The sequence below is a fragment of the Thunnus maccoyii genome, chromosome 4 (genome assembly GCF_910596095.1).
Source record: "Thunnus maccoyii chromosome 4, fThuMac1.1, whole genome shotgun sequence".
Lineage (NCBI taxonomy): Eukaryota > Metazoa > Chordata > Actinopteri > Scombriformes > Scombridae > Thunnus > Thunnus maccoyii.
This window is the reverse complement of record NC_056536.1, coordinates 35,448,603-35,464,089: the sequence shown is the minus strand read 5'-3', so window position 1 is coordinate 35,464,089 and position 15,487 is coordinate 35,448,603. Positions and strand designations below refer to the sequence as shown.

Genomic DNA, 15,487 nt, shown 5'->3' with positions numbered 1-15,487 from the left:
TGTCAGTCAGATGGTCTGTACTGTCTGTTACTGTCAGTCAGATGGTCTGTACTGTGTGTTACTGTCACTCAGATGGTCTGTACTGTGTGTTACTGTCAGTCAGATGGTCTGTACTGTGTGTTACTGTCAGTCATCTGGTCTGTACTGTCTGTTACTGTCAGTCAGATGGTCTGTACTGTGTGTTACTGTCACTCAGATGGTCTGTACTGTGTGTTACTGTCAGTCATCTGGTCTGTACTGTGTGTTACTGTCAGTCATCTGGTCTGTACTGTCTGTTACTGTCACTCAGATGGTCTGTACTGTGTGTTACTGTCAGTCAGATGGTCTGTACTGTGTGTTACTGTCAGTCATCTGGTCTGTACTGTCTGTTACTGTCACTCAGATGGTCTGTACTGTCTGTTACTGTCAGTCAGATGGTCTGTACTGTATGTTACTGTCAGTCAGATGGTCTGTACTGTGTGTTACTGTCAGTCAGATGGTCTGTACTGTCTGTTACTGTCAGTCAGATGGTCTGTACTGTCTGTTACTGTCAGTCATCTGGTCTGTACTGTGTGTTACTGTCAGTCAGATGGTCTATACTGTGTGTTACTGTCAGTCAGATGGTCTGTACTGTGTGTTACTGTCAGTCATCTGGTCTGTACTGTCTGTTACTGTCAGTCAGATGGTCTGTACTGTGTGTTACTGTCAGTCAGATGGTCTGTACTGTGTGTTACTGTCAGTCATCTGGTCTGTACTGTCTGTTACTGTCAGTCAGATGGTCTGTACTGTGTGTTACTGTCAGTCATCTGGTCTGTACTGTGTGTTACTGTCAGTCATCTGGTCTGTACTGTCTGTTACTGTCAGTCATCTGGTCTGTACTGTGTGTTACTGTCAGTCAGATGGTCTGTACTGTCTGTTACTGTCAGTCAGATGGTCTGTACTGTCTGTTACTGTCAGTCATCTGGTCTGTACTGTGTGTTACTGTCAGTCAGATGGTCTGTACTGTCTGTTACTGTCAGTCAGATGGTCTGTACTGTGTGTTACTGTCAGTCATCTGGTCTGTACTGTGTGTTACTGTCAGTCAGATGGTCTGTACTGTGTGTTACTGTCAGTCATCTGGTCTGTACTGTCTGTTACTGTCAGTCAGATGGTCTGTACTGTGTGTTACTGTCAGTCAGATGGTCTGTACTGTGTGTTACTGTCAGTCATCTGGTCTGTACTGTGTTACTGTCAGTCATCTGGTCTGTACTGTCTGTTACTGTCAGTCATCTGGTCTGTACTGTGTGTTACTGTCAGTCATCTGGTCTGTACTGTGTGTTACTGTCAGTCATCTGGTCTGTACTGTGTGTTACTGTCAGTCATCTGGTCTGTACTGTCTGTTACTGTCAGTCAGATGGTCTGTACTGTGTGTTACTGTCAGTCATCTGGTCTGTACTGTGTGTTACTGTCAGTCATCTGGTCTGTACTGTCTGTTACTGTCAGTCATCTGGTCTGTACTGTGTGTTACTGTCAGTCATCTGGTCTGTACTGTCTGTTACTGTCACTCAGATGGTCTGTACTGTGTGTTACTGTCAGTCAGATGGTCTGTACTGTGTGTTACTGTCAGTCATCTGGTCTGTACTGTGTGTTACTGTCAGTCATCTGGTCTGTACTGTCTGTTACTGTCAGTCATCTGGTCTGTACTGTGTGTTACTGTCAGTCAGATGGTCTGTACTGTGTGTTACTGTCAGTCATCTGGTCTGTACTGTCTGTTACTGTCAGTCAGATGGTCTGTACTGTGTGTTACTGTCAGTCAGATGGTCTGTACTGTCTGTTACTGTCACTCAGATGGTCTGTACTGTGTGTTACTGTCACTCAGATGGTCTGTACTGTGTGTTACTGTCAGTCATCTGGTCTGTACTGTCTGTTACTGTCAGTCATCTGGTCTGTACTGTGTGTTACTGTCAGTCAGATGGTCTGTACTGTGTGTTACTGTCAGTCATCTGGTCTGTACTGTCTGTTACTGTCAGTCAGATGGTCTGTACTGTGTGTTACTGTCAGTCAGATGGTCTGTACTGTCTGTTACTGTCAGTCAGATGGTCTGTACTGTGTGTTACTGTCACTCAGATGGTCTGTACTGTGTGTTACTGTCAGTCATCTGGTCTGTACTGTCTGTTACTGTCAGTCATCTGGTCTGTACTGTCTGTTACTGTCACTCAGATGGTCTGTACTGTCTGTTACTGTCACTCAGATGGTCTGTACTGTGTGTTACTGTCAGTCATCTGGTCTGTACTGTGTGTTACTGTCAGTCAGATGGTCTGTACTGTGTGTTACTGTCAGTCATCTGGTCTGTACTGTCTGTTACTGTCACTCAGATGGTCTGTACTGTGTGTTACTGTCAGTCATCTGGTCTGTACTGTCTGTTACTGTCAGTCATCTGGTCTGTACTGTCTGTTACTGTCAGTCAGATGGTCTGTACTGTGTGTTACTGTCACTCAGATGGTCTGTACTGTGTGTTACTGTCAGTCATCTGGTCTGTACTGTCTGTTACTGTCAGTCATCTGGTCTGTACTGTGTGTTACTGTCAGTCATCTGGTCTGTACTGTGTGTTACTGTCAGTCAGATGGTCTGTACTGTGTGTTACTGTCAGTCATCTGGTCTGTACTGTGTTACTGTCAGTCATCTGGTCTGTACTGTCTGTTACTGTCAGTCATCTGGTCTGTACTGTGTGTTACTGTCAGTCATCTGGTCTGTACTGTCTGTTACTGTCACTCAGATGGTCTGTACTGTGTGTTACTGTCAGTCAGATGGTCTGTACTGTGTGTTACTGTCAGTCATCTGGTCTGTACTGTGTGTTACTGTCAGTCATCTGGTCTGTACTGTCTGTTACTGTCAGTCAGATGGTCTGTACTGTGTGTTACTGTCAGTCAGATGGTCTGTACTGTCTGTTACTGTCAGTCAGATGGTCTGTACTGTGTGTTACTGTCACTCAGATGGTCTGTACTGTGTGTTACTGTCAGTCATCTGGTCTGTACTGTCTGTTACTGTCAGTCATCTGGTCTGTACTGTGTGTTACTGTCAGTCATCTGGTCTGTACTGTCTGTTACTGTCAGTCATCTGGTCTGTACTGTCTGTTACTGTCACTCAGATGGTCTGTACTGTGTGTTACTGTCACTCAGATGGTCTGTACTGTGTGTTACTGTCAGTCATCTGGTCTGTACTGTGTGTTACTGTCAGTCAGATGGTCTGTACTGTGTGTTACTGTCAGTCATCTGGTCTGTACTGTCTGTTACTGTCACTCAGATGGTCTGTACTGTCTGTTACTGTCACTCAGATGGTCTGTACTGTGTGTTCCTGTCAGTCATCTGGTCTGTACTGTGTGTTACTGTCAGTCAGATGGTCTGTACTGTGTGTTACTGTCAGTCATCTGGTCTGTACTGTCTGTTACTGTCACTCAGATGGTCTGTACTGTCTGTTACTGTCAGTCATCTGGTCTGTACTGTCTGTTACTGTCAGTCATCTGGTCTGTACTGTCTGTTACTGTTAGTCAGATGGTCTGTACTGTGTGTTACTGTCACTCAGATGGTCTGTACTGTGTGTTACTGTCAGTCATCTGGTCTGTACTGTCTGTTACTGTCAGTCAGATGGTCTGTACTGTGTGTTACTGTCACTCAGATGGTCTGTACTGTGTGTTACTGTCAGTCAGATGGTCTGTACTGTGTGTTACTGTCAGTCAGATGGTCTGTAATGTGTGTTACTGTCAGTCAGATGGTCTGTACTGTGTGTTACTGTCACTCAGGTGGTCTGTACTGTATGTTACTGTCAGCCAGATGGTCTGTACTGTCTGTTACTGTCAGTCAGATGGTCTGTACTGTCTGTTACTGTCAGTCATCTGGTCTGTACTGTGTGTTACTGTCAGTCATCTGGTCTGTACTGTGTGTTACTGTCAGTCATCTGGTCTGTACTGTGTGTTACTGTCAGTCATCTGGTCTGTACTGTCTGTTACTGTCAGTCATCTGGTCTGTACTGTGTGTTACTGTCAGTCAGATGGTCTGTACTGTGTGTTACTGTCAGTCATCTGGTCTGTACTGTCTGTTACTGTCAGTCAGATGGTCTGTACTGTGTGTTACTGTCAGTCATCTGGTCTGTACTGTGTGTTACTGTCAGTCATCTGGTCTGTACTGTCTGTTACTGTCACTCAGATGGTCTGTGCTGTGTGTTACTGTCAGTCAGATGGTCTGTACTGTGTGTTACTGTCAGTCATCTGGTCTGTACTGTGTGTTACTGTCAGTCAGATGGTCTGTACTGTGTGTTACTGTCAGTCATCTGGTCTGTACTGTCTGTTACTGTCAGTCATCTGGTCTGTACTGTGTGTTACTGTCAGTCAGATGGTCTGTACTGTGTGTTACTGTCGGTCATCTGGTCTGTACTGTCTGTTACTGTCAGTCAGATGGTCTGTACTGTGTGTTACTGTCAGTCAGATGGTCTGTACTGTCTGTTACTGTCAGTCAGATGGTCTGTACTGTGTGTTACTGTCAGTCATCTGGTCTGTACTGTCTGTTACTGTCAGTCATCTGGTCTGTACTGTCTGTTACTGTCACTCAGATGGTCTGTACTGTCTGTTACTGTCAGTCATCTGGTCTGTACTGTCTGTTACTGTCAGTCATCTGGTCTGTACTGTGTGTTACTGTCAGTCAGATGGTCTGTACTGTGTGTTACTGTCACTCAGATGGTCTGTACTGTCTGTTACTGTCAGTCATCTGGTCTGTACTGTCTGTTACTGTCAGTCAGATGGTCTGTACTGTGTGTTACTGTCACTCAGATGGTCTGTACTGTGTGTTACTGTCAGTCACATGGTCTGTACTGTGTGTTACTGGCAGTCAGATGGTCTGTACTGTGTGTTACTAGCAGTCAGCTGGTCTGTACTGTGTGTTACTGTCAGTCAGATGGTCTGTAATGTGTGTTACTGTCAGTCAGATGGTCTGTACTGTGTGTTACTGTCACTCAGATGGTCTGTACTGTATGTTACTGTCACTCAGATGGTCTGTACTGTGTGTTACTGTCACTCAGATGGTCTGTACTGTGTGTTACTGTCAGTCAGATGGTCTGTACTGTCTGTTACTGTCAGTCAGATGGTCTGTACTGTGTGTTACTGTCAGACATGTTGAGCTCCATGTGATGTTTGTCAGATATTCTGCTGATAAAGTGTCCTCTGTTTTTGTGGTCGCATCATGAATGGACTCTTGTCCTGCTTGAGAAACAGAGTCACATATTTGCTAGAATGTGGTGTGTGTGTGTCTTTTATGTATGTGTGTATGTGTGCATGTGTGTGTGTGCATGTGTGTGTGTGCATGTTTATGTGTTCTATGTATGTATATGTGTGTGTGTGTGTGTGTGTGTGTGTGTGCATGTGTTCGTAAGTGTGCGTGTGTGTGCCTACTTGAGTGTGTGTGTGTTTGTTTGCGTATGTGTGTGCGTGCACGTGTGTGTGTGTGTTTGTCTGACGTTAGATTAGCTGTTTCTGAGGAGATTAAAGTCCTAAACACAGAGGGACTGTTAAAACCCTCCTACAGTCACTAATCCGAGCTAATGGACGCACCCCCGACCACCACACACACACACACACAGAAGGTTTGAAGGAGGAAGAGGAGCTGAGAGGAAGACGAAGAAGGGAAAAGAAAGTGGGGGCATTCCTCCTGCTTCTCAACACAAAGGCCTCATTGTGTGGAGGACAAATGGAAAAAATGAGGGACAGAAAGGGAACGAAAGGCCAGAAGAGAGTAAAGATGGATCAGATCAGAAGGGGGGGGGGGGGGGGGGGGGGCATGAGAGAGATGGATGAAGATGGATGAGACGTACAGGAAGAAGCAGAGACAGAGAGGAACTGAGATGAAGCAAAAATCAGATAATCTAATCTTCTGGGCCCAGACCTCCATCTGACCCGCCGTCCTGCTGCTCAGACCTTTTAGTCTGGCTCCAAACTGCATCTTCAACCTTTCTCCTCAGACTTTTATTGACTTTATAGATCCAGAACTAGAGAAAGTCCTGTTGTCCTTTCACTGCGACCACAGTCGTATAGATGTAGGTTCTGAGTGATGCTTACAGTCAGTGAACCACTGAAAGCGTTCCACATGCCACCGTCCCTCACGTGTTTACTGAAACATGAATTTAAAAGGTTTCACTGTAAACAATCATCATAAACCTCAGACTGCAGTGTTAATGATGCTCCTTCCAATGTCAGTTATGTGATCAATAAGAACTCGTCAAAGCCAATAATTTTACACTAAAGTGACTTTTCATCACATTCATGCCCTCAAAAATGAAACTGTTCAATTTTTTGTTTCAGAACTGTGATCATGAAACCCAGAAACTGAAACTGCTCCTATAATACCAGTTTTCCCCACAGACCCACATTATAAACTACTATATACCCTACTGTATAACCTACTGCGTACACTATTGTATAACCTACTGTATACCCTACTGTATAACCTACTATATATCCTACTGTATAACCTACTGTATACCCTACTGTATAACCTACTGATTACCCTACTGTATACCCTACTGTATAACCTACTATATACACTATTGTATAACCTACTGTATACCCTACTGTATAACCTACTGATTACCCTACTGTATACCCTACTGTATAACCTACTGTATAACCTACTGATTACCCTACTGTATACCCTACTGTATAACCTACTGTATAACCTACTGATTACCCTACTGTATAACCTACTGTATAACCTACTGTATAACCTACTGTATACCCTACTGTATAACCTACTATATATCCTACTGTATACCCTACTGTATAACCTACTGTATAACCTACTGCGTACACTATTGTATAACCTACTGTATACCCTACTGTATAACCTACTATATATCCTACTGTATACCCTACTGTATAACCTACTGTATAACCTACTGCGTACACTATTGTATAACCTACTGTATACCCTACTGTATAACCTACTATATATCCTACTGTATACCCTACTGTATAATCTACTATATATCCTACTGTATACCCTACTATATAATCTACTGTATACCCTACTGTATAACCTACTATATATCCTACTGTATACCCTACTGTATAACCTACTGTATACTCTACTGTATACCCTACTGTATAATCTACTGTATACTCTACTGTATAACCTACTGTATAACCTACTGTATAATCTACTGTATACCCTATTGTATACCCTACTATATACCCTACTGTATACCCCACTGTATAATCTACTGTATAACATACTGTATAACCTACTGTATAATCTACTGTATACCCTACTGTATAACCCACTGTATAATCTACTGTATAACCTACTGTATAATCTACTGTATAATATAATGTATAACCTACTGTATAATCTACTGTATAACCTACTGTATACCCTACTGTATACCATACTGTATAATGTATAACCTACTGTATAATCTACTGTATAACCTACTGTATAATCTACTGTATAACCTACTGTATACCCTACTGTATACCATACTGTATAATGTATAACCTACTGTATAATCTACTGTATACCCTACTGTATAATGTATAACCTACTGTATAATCTACTGTATACCCTACTGTATACCATACTGTATAATGTATAACCTACTGTATAATCTACTGTATACCATACTGTATAATGTATAACCTACTGTATACCCTACTGTATACCATACTGTATAATGTATAACCTACTGTATAATCTACTGTATACCCTACTGTATAATGTATAACCTACTGTATAATCTACTGTATACCCTACTGTATAATGTATAACCTACTGTATAATCTACTGTATACCCTACTGTATACTCTACTGTATAACCTACTGTATAACCTACTGTATACCCTACTGTATAATGTATAACCTACTGTATACTCTACTGTATAACCTACTGTATAACCTACTGTATAATCTACTGTATAACCTACTGTATACCCTACTGTATAATGTATAACCTACTGTATACTCTACTGTATAACCTACTGTATAACCTACTGTATAATCTACTGTATACCCTACTGTATAATGTATAACCTACTGTATACCCTACTGTATAATCTACTGTATACCCTACTGTATACCCTACTGTATAACCTACTGTATACCCTACTGTATAATGTATAACCTACTGTATACTCTACTGTATAACCTACTGTATAACCTACTGTATAATCTACTTTATACCCTACTGTATAATGTATAACCTACTGTATACCCTACTGTATAATCTACTGTATACCCTACTGTATACCCTACTGTATAACCTACTGTATAACCTACTGCGTACACTATTGTATAACCTACTGTATACCCTACTGTATAACCTACTATATATCCTACTGTATACCCTACTGTATAATCTACTATATATCCTACTGTATACCCTACTATATAATCTACTGTATACCCTACTGTATAACCTACTGTATAACCTACTGTATACCCTACTGTATAACCTACTGTATACCCTACTGTATAACCTACTGTATAACGTACTGTATACCCTACTGTATAACCTACTGTATAACCTACTGTGTAACGTACTGTATACCCTACTGTATAACCTACTGTATAACCTACTGTGTAACCTACTGTATAACCTACTGTATACCCTAATGTATACCCTACTGTGTAACCTACTGTATACCCTACTGTATAATGTATAACCTATTGTATAACCTACTGTATAATCTACTGTATAACCTACTGTATAACGTACTGTATACCCTACTGTATAACCTACTGTATACCCTACTGTATAACCTACTGTATAACGTACTGTATACCCTACTGTATAACCTACTGTATACCCTACTGTATAACCTACTGTATAACCTACTGTGTAACCTACTGTATAACCTACTGTATACCCTAATGTATACCCTACTGTATAACCTACTGTATACCCTAATGTATACCCTATTGTATAACCTACAATATAACCTACTGTGTAACCTACTGTATAATCTACTGTATAACCTACTGTATACCCTAATGTATACCCTATTGTATAACCTACAATATACCCTACTGTATAACCTACTGTATACCCTAATGTATACCCTATTGTATAACCTACAATATACCCTACTGTATAACCTACTGTATAACGTACTGTATAACCTACTGTATAATGTATAACCTATTGTATAACCTACTGTATAATCTACTGTATAACCTACTGTATAACGTACTGTATACCCTACTGTATAACCTACTGTATACCCTACTGTATAACCTACTGTATAACGTACTGTATACCCTACTGTATAACCTACTGTATACCCTACTGTATAATGTATAACCTATTGTATAACCTACTGTATAATCTACTGTATAACCTACTGTATAACGTACTGTATACCCTACTGTATAACCTACTGTATACCCTACTGTATAACCTACTGTATAACGTACTGTATACCCTACTGTATAACCTACTGTATACCCTACTGTATAACCTACTGTATAACCTACTGTGTAACCTACTGTATAACCTACTGTATACCCTAATGTATACCCTACTGTATAACCTACTGTATACCCTAATGTATACCCTATTGTATAACCTACAATATAACCTACTGTGTAACCTACTGTATAATCTACTGTATAACCTACTGTATACCCTAATGTATACCCTATTGTATAACCTACAATATACCCTACTGTATAACCTACTGTATACCCTAATGTATACCCTATTGTATAACCTACAATATACCCTACTGTATAACCTACTGTATACCCTACTGTATAACCTACTGTATAACCTACTGTGTAACCTACTGTATAACCTACTGTATACCCTAATGTATACCCTACTGTATAACCTACTGTATACCCTAATGTATACCCTATTGTATAACCTACAATATAACCTACTGTATACCCTAATGTATACCCTACTGTATAACCTACTGTGCACCCTAATGTATACCCTACTGTATAATGTATAACCTAATGTATACCCTACTGTATAATCTACTGTATAATCTAATGTATACCCTACTGTGTAATCTACTGTATAATCTAATGTATACCCTACTGTGTGACCTACTGTATAACCTACTGTATAACCTACTGTGTGACCTACTGTATACCCTAATGTATACCCTACTGTGTGACCTACTGTATACACTACTGTCACATATGGTACATAGAAGCTTAAAATTTTCACATTCAGGAAACTGATACCAGAAAATGTTTCTTTAAAAAATGACTAAAATTATTAGATTATCAAAATAGATGCCCGTTCATTTTCTGTCAATCCACCAATTGATTAATTGACAAATTGCTGCAGCTCTAGATGCTACTATATCAGGGTGTAGGCTAACATTAGCGATAGTGCTTTTATTAGCATTTCCCAGCCAAACTTGTAACCTGAGATAGCATTACAATCAGCAAACTCATCAATTCATCCTCAATGCTTCTATAACATTAAAATGGAAACATAGTGTTTGGAAATGTGACCAATAAAGCAGAATAACAACTGATCGTAGTTAATGAACAATGACTAGCTGACAGAACATTGCTAGTATTTGTATTTCTGTCTTCTAAACGTGTCACCAGCTGGTGAAGACGCTGACTTTGTGTCTGGGACACGAAGTCAGCACAAGATCATGACTGCAGCCATAAATATGTATATTTAAACTATTGTACAGCTCACAGAATCACTTCTGTGTAAAATCAAACTATTGTTTAAAGAATTCCTGTTTATTTTGAGCTGCTGTCGTCATCGCGTCCGTCAGTCTGAAGGTTGTTCAGTACAAAACAGTTGATATGAAATCCAACCAGATGGTTTCAGTCAACCTGACAACTGCCAAGTATGAGAGGAAGAAAGAAAGAAAATTAGACTAAAAAAAATCCACCCATAATTCTAACTTTCCCTCCTCCTCCTCCTCCCCCTCCGCCTCTTCCTCCTCCTCTTCCTCCCCCTCTTCCTCATCCTCCTCTCTCCTTCTCTTCCAAGTCCAGACTTTCTTTTCATTTCCCTTTCTCGTTTCCTCCTGGTCTGAATCGTTTCTCCTCCCTTTTGATAAACCCTGCCAGCCTCACTAATATCTCCTCCTTTCTCTCGCCTGCTTATCAGCTTTCCCTCTCCTCCTTCAGTCCTCCTTCAGTCCTCCTTCAGTCCTCCTTCAGTCCTCCTTCAGTCCTCCTGCTCTTCTCAGGTTTTGGCCTAATTTGAGGCGATCCTCTGCCAGAGCAATGACAGAGAGAAAACCCCACAATGCAAACGACAGACACAGAGGCAGACATGTGATGTTGCTACGAGTGAAACGAGGAATTTCAGAGCAAACAGAAACCTGGTGACAAACACAGCTGGGAGTTGAAGAGACAAAGTGAAATGAAACTCTTTGTAGGTTTGTCTGTGTTCATGGGAAACACTTCAGACAGGAAATCATCAGACCTGACAGCTGAAGTCAGAAAACTCCACCTAATGTTCTGTTGAGCGGCGACGCACATGTTGCTGTTCAAGCCGGTGATTTTATTTGCAACACCAAGAAGAAAAAAGAGTTCAATCGTAGCTGACAGCAGTCAAAGAAAGAAGCTACATGCCAGTCATGCATTATTGAACAATATAATGTTGTATAGTGCAGCATTTCATTCAATATTCATAAAAACACGCTGCTGCAGATGACATCACACATAAAAAGCTGGATCAGGTCAATCAGACACTCCCTGATTCACCCGCACACAACCTGTTTGTCTGCAGAAAAGCATGGATCACTGCTCCTGTTTGGTACGTTTGTTAAGTCCAAAGGTGCTGACACACACACACACACACACACACACACACACACACACACACACACACACACACACACACACACACGCATGTATGTTTAGTGACACACACACAGATCTCACAGTACAGTGGTTCATACCTGCCATTGTATTATGTAAGACATCATTACAGCCCACATCTACCACACACACACACACACACACACACACATTCATGCATGGAAACACACACACGCAGTGTGGTGAGATGCTTTTGTTTTTGTCTTACCTCTGCAGGTGTTTGTCTCCTCTTTTCTGTTATCCCGTCTCTCCTCTCTCTGTCTGTATTTCTCTGTCTGTATTTCTCTGTCTGTAGTTCTCTGTCTGTAATTCTCTGTCTGTATTTCGTAGTCGTGTCTCTTCTGGTCTCTTTTCTTGCACTGATGCTGCAGTGGAACATGAAACACACCCTTCGAGCTCTGCCTCTCCTCCCTCCCTCCTCTCCTCCCTGCTGCTCTCTGATTGGCTGCTTCACAGAGATGACATCAGCCTCTCTCTCTCTGTATTCCCCTGACACCTCCTGCCCCTCCCTTCTTCTTTACCTCCATGCTTCCCCCCCTCCTCCTCTATTTTTACCTCTCCCCATCCCTCCCGTCTCCTCTCTGTTCTGGTTTTCTTGTCACTGCCGGTCGGATGGTTTGATTGTGAGAATATTAGTGAATAAAAACCACATTTAGCTGACTTGTAAAAATGGTTCAGGTTGTTTTAAACAAGTCATCAAAAAGCAATTATAAGACTTGTGTTTATTGTTTTAAAATGTGCAAAATCCAGCAGATTATTTATTTATTTATTTGTTTTATTAACCTTTATTTTACCAGGAAAACCTCACTGAGATAAAAGACAATATAAACGAATCATATCATGAACAAAACTACAATTATTTATTAAATTAATATTTTAATAGTGAATAATGGATTTATAATTTGATTTAATAATTGATCTACTTTACTAGCAAAAGGAATAATTTCTAAATTAAAAACTGCTATAATTTTAAATTTAAAAATGAATCAGTAAACAAGCTTTTCCTTTAGTTTCCACAAATGTCCCAAAAGAATGAAGAAGATTTTAGGTCCAAATGTTCCAACACAGTGAGAATAAGAGGAGGAAGAGAAGGAAAGAGTCAGATCAGTGTAACAATAACTGCACACTTTCATTCATTGTTTAGGAGGAGCTGATGTGTGTTATGATTGGCTCTAAAGGAGCTGTGATGTCACGGGGGGGGGGGGGGGGGGGGGTGTAGACGGTCAGTGATGCTGTAACATGATTGATCGATGTGTTTCAGGTGTTTTTGAATACCTTTTGTTTTGTGCATCTATTATCCTGACGGTCATTTCTGCTGCATTAAATCTGTCTGACTTACCTGCAAATCCACATCAAACACCTTCATGAAGCAGGTTCCTGTTTTACAAAAGCACAGTTTCAGAGCATAATAGATGTAAAACACAACAACTTTTACAGACTGTGACAATTTTTTTTAAGAATTACAAAAAAACCTTCACTAAGTGATGAGTTTATTTCTTAAAACTTTGTCTTTGTAAGTATTAGAGAGATCAATAACCTTCAGAAGTATAACTCAAACATCAGTCGTGAATCCTGCTGGTAGGTTCACGTGTTAAACTGAGATTCCTTCAGCAGATGAACGTGAAAACAAACAACTTCCAGCTGTGGGAACAAGAAGAAACACGTTTTATAGTGGAGGGGACTTCAGACTTAGTGCAGCTGCATTAAATTATTTTAACAGGGTAACAGAAGACTCCACAACAAACCGACAGCAGCGGCATCTTCATGTCTACAGCTCACGGTGAACCTGTTCGGTTTGTTTGTTTGTTTCTCCTGAGCAGGTAGAAACCATTAGCTTCTGATAAATGCTGCAGAAAGCTTCAGGGCTGAGTGTTGATTCTCAGTGAAACCGGCAGTATACCAACCCTTTCACATCAAAAGAAATCACATATATTGGGCCTGTTGTTGCATATATCTGTGTGGGTGTAACGTTTCCAGGTGTAGGAGCAGCTACAGCAGCATTATTAGCTTGTTATAATGACTGTGTTATTCTACCCTATCCGAATGTATGTAGCTTTAGCTAGCTTTGTAGTATATATCCACTGAAAAAGGTGAAAACATAATTTCACATAACCAGATATTAGTCTTAATATAAGACCACATAGGTCTCTAAATGGAAATGATATTACATTTTCATACCTTGCATCTTAATATGGTAACACCTTACTTTATGTCCCCCTATTTAGCATTCATAAGCAGTATATGAACAATCAATAAATGGTTAAAAATGTAGCTGTAATCATCAAACTGCTTATTAAGGTATTTTATTATAATAAGTGATTGCTGCTTTTTAAACAGATCATGAATGACAATATATTAAAACACAGCCATGATAATATAAAACATGTCTTCATAGAAGTTATACATCGTCAACACTTCCTTATATCTGTTTATAACTACATTATAGTGTAGGGTACTGAAATAGTTACTTAAAATGCAAATTGTCGGGCGCCAGACAGGAGAATAATGAACCCTGTCGCTTGTTAAGGAGCAAGAAAGTATATAAATATACACAAGTAACTTGGCAAGATAATCCCAGTTAGCCTACAACCCTTGCCACAAAAAACCAACCATTGACCCAAAGAATCTTCATCAACAAACGTTATTGAAACCAACTCATAAGCAACACAAACCAAGCATTCAATACAACAAGTAACTCAAAATCTGTTGCACAATTGCACACAGGGTCATATATTAAACCAAACTATAAACTATATATAAGAAACAGAAATCACATTTTTCACCTTCACAATCACCTTTAAATTCAGTTCCTTTATGGAGGGGGGGTCGAAGGCAGTTGAGTATGTTCAGTTTGATTGCGGGGGGGTTTGAGGGTTAAAGAGGAGAGAGTAGGAGAAGCCTGGAGAGTTACAAGCAGGAAGACTTAGCTCTTAGCTTCTGTCTCAGCAGATCCAACCCAGTCAGGGAACGCTCCAGGGATCAGCACTCCTCCCTCAGACCAGGATAGTTCACCATGGTCCCGGCTGGTTTTCTTTTACTGTTTCCACTGTCTGTTTATAAAGCTCACTGTTTTTGTTTTTAGAGGTTTGGTGGATGTCCAGAAACTAGCTTCAGTTTACTGATTTCCTCCCTCCCTCTCACTCTCACTCCTCTCAGCTCTCCTCCAGGCTGCATTGTCAGTTTCCCGCCCCCCTTCCCCCGGCTCACAGGTGTGTCTCATTTACCTCCTCTCCCTCTCCTGAACCACTCCCCTTCCCTGTACTTCCAGGACGTAAAGGGCTGCACTGCTCTATCCCCTCATCCCCTTTCTGCCACAATAGAAAGTTAAAAACAATTTATCAAATGTTTACATACTGCTTATGAATATTAAAGCGTTGCCTTTGTCCCTTTAGTAACACTCAGCTTTCACTGATTAATTATATTCCACTTTTGCTTATTTTGTTGTCTGTCTCCAGTCAGGTTCTGGTTCCTCAGGTCCCTGACCTGTGCCTGGTCCCTCCTGAGTACCATCACCTCCAGGCAGTTTTTAGTAAGCAGCAAGCCCTCTCTTTGCCTCCTCACCACCCTTACGAATGTGCTATCAACTTGGTGCCCCACACGACTTCCCTGCGGCCGGCTCCACAAACTCTGCAAGCCTGAGTGGGAAGTAGAGATACATCAAGGACTCCTTGCAGGAATCATCC

General features: G+C 40.8%; 1 long non-coding RNA gene across 2 annotated transcripts in view; it reads right to left on the bottom strand.

Annotated features, from left to right (window-relative positions):
- The window catches only part of LOC121896160, a 28,897-nt gene extending 13,917 nt beyond the window's left edge, over positions 1–14,980 (bottom strand). Inside the window, exons 1-3 of one of the 2 annotated variants that reach the window (XR_006095931.1) lie at positions 14,588–14,980; positions 13,342–13,445; positions 13,144–13,181 (exon numbers count right to left, since the gene is read on the bottom strand). This is a non-coding gene — a long non-coding RNA (uncharacterized LOC121896160). The remainder of the gene's footprint in view (positions 1–13,143; positions 13,182–13,341; positions 13,446–14,587) is intronic. The other variant, XR_006095932.1, reaches the window with a different exon arrangement.
- Between the last annotated feature and the right edge of the window lie 507 nt (positions 14,981–15,487).